Source organism: Vespula pensylvanica, chromosome 3 (genome assembly GCF_014466175.1).
Source record: "Vespula pensylvanica isolate Volc-1 chromosome 3, ASM1446617v1, whole genome shotgun sequence".
Classification (NCBI taxonomy): domain Eukaryota; kingdom Metazoa; phylum Arthropoda; class Insecta; order Hymenoptera; family Vespidae; genus Vespula; species Vespula pensylvanica.
Genome location: NC_057687.1, coordinates 9,931,250 through 9,943,638, shown reverse-complemented (window position 1 = coordinate 9,943,638; position 12,389 = coordinate 9,931,250). Strand labels below are relative to the sequence as shown.

Here is a 12,389-nt window from a genome sequence, read left to right as displayed (position 1 = left end):
GGGGTAAAAAGTCATTCGGGTCTACGTTGAATTTTCCACCGTATCGTTTTGTTACACTTTCGGATCACGATAATAGTGCCTATCGAATATCGCGGCTTTTCAGTATTATTCAAATTGGATGAATACGAAGATAAAACGATTTCGTTACGAGCTTCAAAATCTCATTTGCATCGAGCAAACGAGTCAACGAGAAAAAGAGAGAGACGAAGAGAGAAAGAGAATAAACGCGCGTGTGTGTATATGTATGAGTGTGTGTTGTGTATGTATCTGAAAGAAAGAGAGAGAGAGAGAGAGAGAGAGAGAGAGAGAGAGAGAGAGAGAGAGAGAGAGAGAGAAAGAAAAGAAAGAAAGAGAAATAGAGGGGAACGAAAGGGATAAAGAAGAGCAAAATCCACCGATCACCGATACGGTTTTCCCTGAGATCGATAATCGGAATAATAAAGTCAAAACGTACGAACGCCGATAGCGATGTACTCCTTAATCCTTCGCTTAACGATCGGTGGACTTTTTCAGTGTACGTGATATTGTCGTAAGCTTCTTTTCCGCGACCCTGCAAGCGGATTAACGTCGAAAAGAATTACATTCGGCTGATCGTCATGAAACCTTGCAATACCTACTTTAAAGAATCCGTACTCGTTCTATCATAAACAAATGCACACATCCATTTCCTCTTTCCTTCCTTTCTCTTTTTTTCTCTTATTTCTGATTCAAAATTGATAAGATTTCTTATTTGTATGTATATACGTACTTAGGTGTGTGTGTTGTATGTATCTGGTTCATGGATATATATATATAAGTACATAGGTATATATGTGTATGCAGTTGTGAAAGTTAACGTTTGTTTAATCGGTCGAACGTTAATGATAAGAGCTCATCTCTTTTAGATTACCGATACGGAATTTACATGTCTAACGGATGCGAAATATCCCCCTTAACGTTTACAAATTAACGCGTATTACTCGCGCGAATAATCACGCTAAAGCAAGCAGCATATCGGTAGAGAGACGATACGAAGATCAAGGGGTAAAGCGTTACCACGGAATTTTACTATCCAAATTCGCTCAACCACTGATACGTCATTAGAGAAGCGTTTTCGGCTAATTGTCTTGACGACGTGCACTCGAATTTACGCTCTATCTATATACATATATATATATATATATATATATATATATATATGTAAGTACGTAGATAGGTAAGGTACAGATATACATACAATCGTCATAGTCTTAGAAATAGTTAGCATTCCAACGTGGCGTCTGCTTTGTTGATACCATTAATTACGTTGACTTTGATATCTCTCGCGTATGGTTATCACACGGTAATAATAATATAATAATAATCATAATAATAATCATAATATCATAACAATCATAATAATCATGATAATAATAACAGCAACAGCAATAACATTTACCTTTTCCTTCATCCATTTCTCTTAATTACCTTTCTATCATTTCTATCTTCATACCTTAACGTCAATATGCAATTTCGAATCGTTAATATCGCCCGAATATTTTCGTTAGCGAGAAAAAATGGAAAGACGAGAAGAAGAAACAGAGAAACAGAGAGATAAATTAAAGTTATATTTTAGGAATATTTCGAAATAAATTTCGCGGAACGCTTTCGGGCCGTGCACCGACCGAAATGTTCTTGCAATAACTTCCGAAAGAGCATAATGTATGCATAACTGCTTTCTGCTGCTTTACGTAATTGTACGATGAAAACTGTGTGCGTCTGTGTCTATGTGTGTCTATGTGTGTGTGCGTGTGTCTGTGAAAAACAGAAAGAGAGAGAGGGAGAGAGAGAGAGAGAGAAGAGAATGGAAAAGAGAGAATGAGGGAGGTGAGATAAACGTCGTATCATTTTTACTACGAATTTATGGAAGTCCTCATTTATTTTACGTATGCCAGGGAGTAATTATGATAGCCTTAGTTCTCAGAAAATATTGCAGTTTGCCGCGGCTGCGTGCAGTCCTTACTACTAATCGCTCGTGCACGTAACGCAAGCGTTTACTCGCTAGCGCTAACGAACCGTTCGAATGGCCCGCAAGCACGTATTTTCATCTCTCTTTTAACTCTACAGTTACTCTCTCTCTCTCTCTCTCTCTCTCTCTCTCTCTCTCTCTCTCTCTCTCTCTCTCTCACTCTCTCTCTCTCTCTCTCTTTTCCTACTTTTCCACACAGTTTTATCCCACGCACATCGATTCTACGAGTATACATATACATTTACATACACATATATATATATATATATGTACGTACATATATATGTATATATATATATATGTATAAACGTATGTATGTTTTAGATCGATCTATCGATAACGATAAAAGCCACTCTTTAATTAATACACCGCGCGAATTAAAAGCTATCGCGTCGTTTTAAACGTTCCACCACCAAACGAACAAAGCACCGACCTTCATTTTCTCATTAATTTTAATGCTAGATATATGTTTATCTTCGATTCGGGTTACTTAACTAACTCGATCGAATTATTCATTCGACGAGAGTGATATCAATAATTCGAAAATAGATATTTCGCGGACGTTTATGAAGTATGCGATGTAAGAAAGTCTTTTTTCTGTCTCTTCCTCTCTCTCTCTCTCTCTCTTTCTCTCTTTTTTTTTTTTCTTTTTTTTTTTTGTTAGAGGACGATACTTGAAAGGTAAAAAATGATACGACGAGAAGTCGAAGAATTATTTCGAATATCTCTCGATAAACTTTGGAATATCGCGATCGATTATTCAGAGGACTTTCTTACTAAACTACGAAAGGATGGAAAACGAATGGATGAAAGGCGGTGCCAGCTAATGCGACCTAACGAAGTGAAAGCATTTCGCTGCAACGTTTATTTCGTTCAATTACATTTGGCAGCCATTCTAAAAGCCACACTGAAGGAAGAAAGAGAGGGAGAGAGAGAGAGAGAGAGAACGACATAGCTCCCTTGTGCTTGTTTATGTTCTCACATATATCAGTCTTACGAGCACTTAAAGGAAAGAAATGGTCGCAATCTTTTGTCTCTGATTCAGTCACTTAACCCTCAGTTATATATATATATATATATATATATATATATATATATACATATACATATACATACATACATACATATATATATATATATATATATATATTCTTAGTAGAATATCACCGTACGCGAAACAACGGTACGAGATTATTCGAGTGTATTCGTCGCGATATTTTCATCAACGACTTTTCATAGTCACTTGTATTTCTGTACTTTATCAACGTGAGAAGGAATATACAGAGAACGAGATCGGAAAAGTATTTTCTTTTAAAGAAATTTTCAAGAAAATGAAAGAAAACTAAGATAGATAGATAGATAGATAGATAGATACATAGACAGACAGACAGACAGATAGACAGACAAACAGATACCTATACAGTTCGCGAAAGACGCGCGAAGACAAACTTCGATTTCCGCGTCGATTTCGTTTCAGATGGACTAAACTCGGTTGGACGTTAACAGCTTTTACGACACCTCGTAGACAAGACACGAAGACAAAAGAAAGAAAGGCCTTGAGAGAAAAGAGAGAAGCTCGAGAGAGAAAAGGGAAGGAAGAGGGGGGTGGGGGAGGGGTAGGGAGAAGCGAACCTAGTTGAAATAAAGGAAAGAAAAATGTAAGGAAGTTCGAAAAAGAGACGGACAGATAGGAAAGAAAGAAAAGTTAAAAAAGATAGAAAAGAGGATGCTGGAGATCGAACCTTCCACGACTTCCTGAAGAAGTAATTTCTGTCGCCTCGAAATCAGTTTCGCCGGACGTCCGTAAATTGCCGGAAGCTCGGCGCCCTCTCTGATAGCGTTCCACCTTCCTCCGACCCACCCACAGTGTAGCCCACCACTCAATCAACGGGAGCGAAAGGGGGTTGAAATTCCCGTAGAGGTGCGACGAGGACCGATTTCTCGTTTCCTTCTTTCTCTCTCTCTCTCTCTCCCTTTCTCTATCTCTATCTCTATCTCTATCTCTATCTCTATCTCTATCTCTATCTCTATTTCGCATTCTCTTTTTCTTCCTCCCTTCGTGTCTACTAGCAGCGAGTAGACAGCAGCGTATTCCCTCCATTTTCACCCACCGTTCACCCTATCTCTCTCTCTCTCTCTCTCTCTCTCTTTCTCTCTCTCTCTTTCTGTCTCTTCTTTTCCACCCCTCTCCTGTAACAGTTGGCAAAACGAATTTCCACCCTTCTCCCCTTCGCTCTTCTCTTTCTCTCTTACTCTTGCTCTTCCTCTTGCTCTTCCTCTTCCTCTTTCTCTTTCTCTTCCTAGGCAACGTTTTTCGTCCCTTTCCTACTTGCGATCACGATGGAAAAACCGCCGAAGCAATTTACTGCTGCGTGCCGCTCGTTTCTCCGTTTGCTCTCTGACAAGAGACCGAGAATGCGATTCTTTGAACGAAATGCAGACGTTGCCCTCGGTGCGCGAGGAAGAGAGAAAGAGAGAGAAAAGACAAGAGGAAAAAAAAAGGAAAAGTGAAATGAAAAACGAAAGAAAAAATTATGCAAAAGGAGAAAGACAAACACAAAAATAAAGCAAACGCGCCGATCGAGCGGTGCACGGTTGTACGGAGCTACGGAATGTAGAAAATTCAACTCGATTAGTAGTGAGTAACGAGACATGAGCGATAATACTCCTTCTCACCTCGTGTGGAACGAAGTTCCTTTTTTTTTTCTTCTTTTTCATTTCCTTAAGCGATATGAATCCACAGTATGAATCCTCGTTCACCAGGAAAATTATTATGAGACGCTTTTCGATGCTAGTTCTGATTTATTTAAGAAAAAAAAAAAAAAAATGGAAAGAAGGAGAAATAAAAAAAAAAAGAAACAAAATAGAAAGAAAAAAGACGAAGCAGAGAAAGAAAATATCGATCGTAATCGATATCTCGTCGTTAATATCGCGTTACGTGCGCTGACCCGAAACCTTAACGCCTCTCGAAGTTTAATAAAAATGTCGATTCGCTGACCCGTCTAAATCAACGACGGAAAAACTCAGTCGGGGGATTTTCGTAGGTACGCGATCGAATCGATTCGCTTAACGAAAAGCAAGTAATTTCATTAGCCAACCGGTTCCCCGGAAACGATGATTGGACACGGTGTCGTGCGTTCGTAAAATGTATCGAAGACCGAAATCGAAATGTATCGAAGACCGTGCGCGAGCGTACGTGCGCGACCGCATTTATTTTATCCCCACGTGGGATTCCATTATCGGAACAGAAAATCCAATTATTCGATAAAAGATCGAGTTATTCGGCGGGCACAGCTTCGCTCAGCCATTCGAATTACTCGTGAATCAAATGAGGCGGAACGCAGGCAGGTTCGATTCGACTTTATCGGCGGCCAAGAGACTAGCAAGGATCTAAAGAGTATGAAAGAAAGATAGAAAGAGAAAGAAAAAGAGAAAAAGTGAAAGAGAGGGAGTCGCTCTTTTCCTATCGATGTCCACTATCATCCCCTATCTCGCTGCGATTCGATTTCGTTCTGCTCCGAGTATATATAGTCGAATCGTTCAACGTGACATTATAAAGTCTTCTGTTCGAGATTACATCGGGCTTCGATATAACGTCATTCGATGACATCGAAAAGATTTCGCGATATAATTCGGATTAGAAAAAAATTGTGAAATTTTCTAAGTGAGAAAGAAAGAGATGAGTGTAACGTCACTATCATTTTCGTTATCCTTCACGTTGATGTAACTCTATTAGAGACACCGTGTTCGTGTAAGTGCGCGCGTGTGTCTCTGTACATTGTAAACTTTATCAGGCTTCTCTTTTCGATTTTCTTCTTGGTCGTGCGAACGCGTATACCTACCTACCTACCTACCTACCTACCTACCACCTATTCCTCTATGACACTTGTCTTTACACACGCGAGATGTAGAAAGGGGATAGAGATAAAGGGAAACGAATTGGTGCGAGAAAGAAAAGAGAATAGGGTAAGAGGCGAGGGACGAGGAAGAGCGCCGACCGGTGAACGCGTTTAAAGGGCTTCGTGCGAGACGAGTTTAAGCCGCTAACTCTTTTTTTCTCTCTCGCTTTGTCTTTTTCTCTTTCTCTCTCCAAGAGTTTTTTTTTCTTTTTTTTTTTTTTATTATTATTACGACAAACGCAACGAAGGGTTCGCGTGTTAGAACGACGTTTTCCGTCAGGAATGCGCCGTCGTGACATACCGCTATATGCATGTGTGTGTGTGTGTGTATACGTATGTATGTATGTATTTATGTATGTACTTGTATACGATGATGTTTCGTTCGACGAACGAGCTACAAACGTTACTGTATGAAATACGCGTTGAACTTCCTTCAGGAGTTACGAATAGAACTTGCCGCCGCAGCTCTAATGCGTGTCGGAATCTAAACGGATAATTTTTTATTCGTATCGTTCAAAAGGAATTTTCTTTTTTTTTTTTTGTATTTGCTTTTTTTTCCTTTTTTCTTTTCTTTCTCTCTTTATTATCATATAATATCAGCAAGAGTACTTGACAGGCTAATTAATACATTCACGTTGTCTCTTATTCCGACAAAATTTCTACGACTTTTCAAAGGATCGATAAAATTCTAGTATCTATTTATGTAAATATAAAAAGATATTAGAACGTTCTAATTGATCAGGATGACTCTGGAATTATTATTTTGAGACGTGCAATTAATATGTTTGTAAATGATAATCGAAGAGAAGATTTTGAAGAGTAGATTCTAAATCCTTGATTGCTGCAATAGAGATGTCTAGATTTATAAATCTTACAATATGTACAGTAATTACAACAACAACAACAACAATAACAATAACAATAACGATAATAATAGTAACGATAATAGCAAAAATAGTGATAATGATATTAATCGTAGCAGTATAGATAGTATCAGAAAAGAAAGGATAATGTCAGATGAAATAATTAAAAAAAAAAAAAAAATTGATACGAAAAATAGAAAAAAAATAAATGCACGTGAAAAGATAAAGATGTTATTACGAAAAAAAAAAAATATATATATATATATATATAAAATCCATAGATACTTTAACTGTCATTCCATATCGTAATAACGTTCTCACGATCATCAAGCGTGTATCGTGTTACGTGCATTAGTAGAAAAATAATAGGACAAATGAAGCAGATTATCTCCATTGATTCATCGAGTACATTCGTTCGATCGACCGTCGCGTATTGTAAACGAACGAGCAAATTCTATTCGCGTTAGAAGTCACGAAGTCACAATGCGGCCGGACGAATCTACTTCTCAAGTTACCCGAGGAGGGGGTGAAGTGGAGGTAGGATGGGGTGGTGTAGTGAGGTGGTGTGGGGCGAGAGGATGGGGAGAAGGGACACAAAGCGTTCCTAGCTCGCGCTGTACGCGAAAGTAGCAATTAGAATTCATTAGCGAGGCCATTCCAAGCGGAGGAGGAATTCTCTCGTGGCCGTAACGAGAAAGTATGCGCGTCGAGAATGAGTGAATGAGGGAGGGAGAGAAAGAGGAAAGGGAGGGTTACGCTCTTGCTGTTAAACAGCTGACTTACCACGCTCTTTGAGATATATTCTTCAAACGTAATATTATCAGAGACGTTGCAAAAACCCATTGGCTAATTAATAACCTCCGAAACGAATATTTACGTCGATTTATATTTTTAAATAAGAAATATAGAAAAAGAGAAGATTAATCGATGGAGATCTTTAATAATCGGCTTTACGCGTTATATCTATCGACGTATGTATATATTTCTTTGTTTTCCTTGTTTCTTTTTCTTGTCCTCGACTTTTTGATTATCAAAAATTATTTCGTTAAAGTGATAAGCAGTAATAACGTTAACAGGAAAGACGATTAATTAGCGATCTCATTGATGTTACGTGTACCTATCAGGAGAAGCCGTAGTCTGTAGTCGGTAGTGTTAGTAGCGTTAGTAGTTGGAGCTTCGCTCTATAGTAGGAAATGGAGGTGGTGGTTCGACCGATCGAAGATCGAAGGAACTAATTAAATGCGTACTTGGTTTACCTCTTCGCGGTGATCGGATCCAATAATCGTTCGGCGTTCATCAGGAATTCTGTCTAATCGTCATGTAATTAGTAGAAAACTACTATCCGTAGTTGAAGTACTTCGTGCGGTACGTTAGAATCTAATCGATATATTTTTTTCTTCGAATATTGGAAAACTACTGATACATTTCGTTCCGACATGACGAAAGCAAAATTATTAATCTTTCGCGATAACAAAAAACCTTGTAAGTATTTATTCATGAGAATGACTAAGTATTTAACGTGGATAATATTTTATCGATGAGTATTTACGACTTTGAACAATTTTTTTTTTCTTTCTTTTTTTATATATACGGAAATCGGATCCAAAAAAGAAAACGATCATCGAAGAAAACGATGATCCTTGGTGTCTGGGTAAAAGGTGGATAGAAGAGAAGAAAAAAGAAGGAGGTGGATGTCTCTAAGACGCTTTCGAATATAACTCGATTATCCTTTCGAAAAAAAATAGAAGACACTTTTACGCGAACAGCTGGTAATTCAAGCTGTCCTAGCCTTCTATCCTATTTCTCTCTTTTTCTCCCTTTTTTCGTCCTCCCTTCCCTCTCTCTCTGTCTCTGTCTTCTTTTCTTCGCTATTTCAATCCAAGGCTCTCTTCCCTTCGGCTTTCTCTTACCACCGGTACCATATTCGGGGCAATTCTCGATGTAATTCAATCGGGCGTCGATAGGCGACAATGGCGCCATAATCTAAAATTACTTTCCTCAGAGTAGTGGTAGTAGATAGGTAGGTAGGAAGGTAGGTCGGTAGGTAGGTCGGTTGGTCGGGATATCCTTTCGTCCCGTTTATTAGCGTCAGACGGTACTAAAAGACTCGTTACAAGCTTTTCCCGGTCTCGCGAGAGAGACAGCTATACGTCTATTCTAAAGCTACGCGTTAAGAAAAGCTCAGACCGCGTACCTGATGGGAACTCGAGATATGGCCGTCTAAACTCCCTTTTCCTGTCTCTTTTCGTCCTTCTTTTCTTCCTTCTTCTTCCATTCAATATCTCCTCACTTTTCTACTACCCCCACTCTCACCCTCATCCCCACCCCCTACTCCATCCCGACTCCAGTCTTCGTCCATTCGCGACTTCTTTAAAGCTCTCTTGTCGTTTTCCACCGACGACATAATTTTATAAAAATAGCTTCTCCGAGTTATTTCACCTAAGAGATAAGATAGAGAAAAAAGAAAAGAGAAAGAAAGAAAGGGAGTGGTCACAGCATCAACGAGACGATCATAAAAATCTCAGTGGATGTGTCGAAAGGACGAAGAGACTCGAGTGCCTCGTGAAACGGAGAACATCGACACCTTTTTATTAACCGTATCATATGTTTATTATTGGCATTGATCGTGACAATGGGATATAATAGAGCTAGAAAGTGGCGTCTCTTTGATAATTTTCGGTCTGTTCTTTTCTCTCTTTCTTTTTTTTTCTCTCTTTTCTGTCCCTTTTTCCTCTCTTTTCTTTTTCGTTCATTTTTCCTTTCTTTTTTCTTTTAATAGAAAATAATGCTCAAAGGATAAGGCGGTGGTAAACCGCTTGTTTCGTTGTACTCGTAAGCTCGAGTTTCATCAAAGAGTTACAGAGGGTTAATGACGGTACTTTGAGTACTTTCAAGACGATAGACCGAGTATATGAGATTCAAAGAGAGAGAGAGAGAAAGAGAGGAAGAGAGAGAGAGAGAGAGAGAGAAACACTCAGTCATCGTAAATTCGTATTAAGGATATGTTTCGGTACGTGAGTCCCTTGGCCAATGGGGAACTGGTATTTGGGTCAGATGACGTCCTCTAATAAGGACGCGCGTTAATAGGCTTACTTCGAGCTTCCAGGCATGGCCCGGAGTTAGATAGAAGGGTGTTTGTGTATGTATGTGTGTGAGAGAGAGAGAGAGAGAGAGAGAGAGAGAGAGATGGGCGTGTATCTCCCTCGAGCGAGATTACCTGACGTATCTGCAACATTGAAAGCTTATACACAGACACGCCACGTGGCACGTATACGAATAGCGCAAGCTTTGAGAATGACTTCCCATTTACGAGACACGCGCTTTGGTGTTCCCTTCAAGTACACCTTTTAATTTCCCGATCTCATCTTCAACATGGAACAACGATGAATCTACTTGCTGGATATCTTTTATTTAAAACCAAATCGGTCGTCGAGTCCGAGCGGTCCAATTACTTCATAATATCTTTTCTAATGAATCGTGAATTTCGAGGACACGCGGAAGAGAGAGGGAGAGAGAGAGAGAGAGAGTAAAAGAAAAAGAGTGCCTTATAAAAAGTTGGAGCTTCAACGGCAAGCAAACTCATTTGGAAGTCTAATTTAAATGATATATTCTAGCCGTCATCAATATAGAATTAATAACCAGCGAGAGCTCCTGCTATTCTCTACCTTCGCATAGAAATTTATGAACGTCGTCCTCCGACCCCGAACGCGACTAATCGATAATGAAATTTTAATCGAGAAAAACGTAAAAGGACTTCTCCTCTAAGGGATAATTCGTATCTTCGCGGAAAGATATTCCAGCACCGTTTCGCGAAAAAGTATTTGCCTCTTATCCTTGTTCGTTGAATGGCTTAAAATATACGCGATAATATTATTAGACCGATAACTATATATGACTGAGTCGAAAATAGTTTATGTGTTTATTCTGCGACATGATTTCCTGTTCTTTTTTTTTTTTTTTTTTTATTTTATTTTATTTGATTTTATTTGATTTTATTTTATTTCATTCTTTTTTATTATCATTTTCGAAAAATATTTAAAGATAAGTGTATACATATATACTTTTATATTACATATATATATATATATATATATATATAAAATATGATTATTAAAAAACGATTAATCGAATTCGAGATACGCATAATTCACAAGCAACATTTCCGTATTGGACTTTATCGCTGACGATAAAGTACGTAAATGTAGTGTCGATTATTCCGCTCTTTATGAGTCACGTATTTGCATATCCAACGAAATTATAATTCCACGAATTCGCATAAATTTCCCTCGTCTATTTAATAATGATGTTAACGCGTCATCTATCGCGTGTAGTAGTTCTTGGGCCGATCGATGATTGAAAAAAAAAAGAAAAAGAAAATAATAATAATAATAATAACAACAATAATGATAATGATGATGATGATGATGATGATGATGATGATGATGATGATGATGATGATATCACTTTAATTATCTAATAAAAAATACAAACTTAAAAATATAAATTTAATTGTATGATAAAGATGGAAAAAGAAAGAATGAAAGAAAGAAGAAAAGAAAAATCGTCTTAAAAAAATCGGACTTTTGAAATTTTTATATCGTAATCGTAAATTCGAAGATATCATTTAGAATATCTTTATTATCGATTTATAATCCGCAGTTCTACGTTTGCGTGACAACGAATCTACTGTTGACGATTTCTCGAACAAAATCAATTGGAATCTATTCGTTCTCGTTGACTCACGATATGTATTCGCTTAGAACGAAAACAACTCGAAATACACGCGAAGTTCTCCATTTTTTATAATTTTTCGAAAGAGCTATTTAAAACGTAATACGCCAAAATATATATAACTATACATACCTATGCCTATCTAATTTGTCGACGATACAGAGTGGGACAAAAGTTTTTAGACGATTGTAAAAATCAATTACATTTTTTTAAAAAAAGATTTTTTTCTTCTTTCTTCTTTTTATTAATCTTGTTTGAAATTGCCAAAGAAGTTCTTTAGCTTGTGGTTTTCTAATTTGAGAGAGAGAGAGGGAGGGAAGGAGAGAGGTGGGAAGGAGAAGAAGAAAAAAAGAAAACTTAGTCTACGGAAAAGAGTAATCGATTTTTCAAATCTCTTAAAGAACTTTTGGCTCACTCTGTATATGTATATTAGAGCTAAATAGATGGTTTCTTTTATTTTTTTCTTTTCTTATTTTTTTCTCTTATTCGATGTCTGAAACGTCGATGTCGATGCGAAGAAGGAGTCAAAGTTAATGGCTTCTCGAAAGGACAGTCTTGGCATCGACGTTAAAGGTCTACCCAGGGATGCTTTCGATACTGAAACGACGATGTCGAGCACACTGAGAAAATTTTTTTCCTTTCTCCTTTTCTCTCTCTCTCTCTCTCTCTCTTTCTCTATTGCCATCTCTATCTCTCTTTTTTATTTTCCCATAGCCATATAACGCGAGTTATATCACGTCGTTACACAACTCGTGTACTTACAGTACAATATTGAAGATCGTAGAAAAAGGATTTTTAGAACGACTCGAAGGAACCATCTTAACGTATTTCGAAAATTTCTCGTTAAATGGGCGATTGCGATGATAAAATTCGTTGAATAATCCTTTAAGTCCAACACAATTAAAACTA

At 37.8% G+C, this 12,389-nt stretch overlaps 1 protein-coding gene across 1 annotated transcript in view; it reads left to right on the top strand.

Annotated features, from left to right (window-relative positions):
• The window catches only part of LOC122627491 (bifunctional heparan sulfate N-deacetylase/N-sulfotransferase), an 82,200-nt gene that overhangs the window by 20,167 nt on the left and 49,644 nt on the right, over positions 1 to 12,389 (top strand). The window lies entirely within an intron of this gene.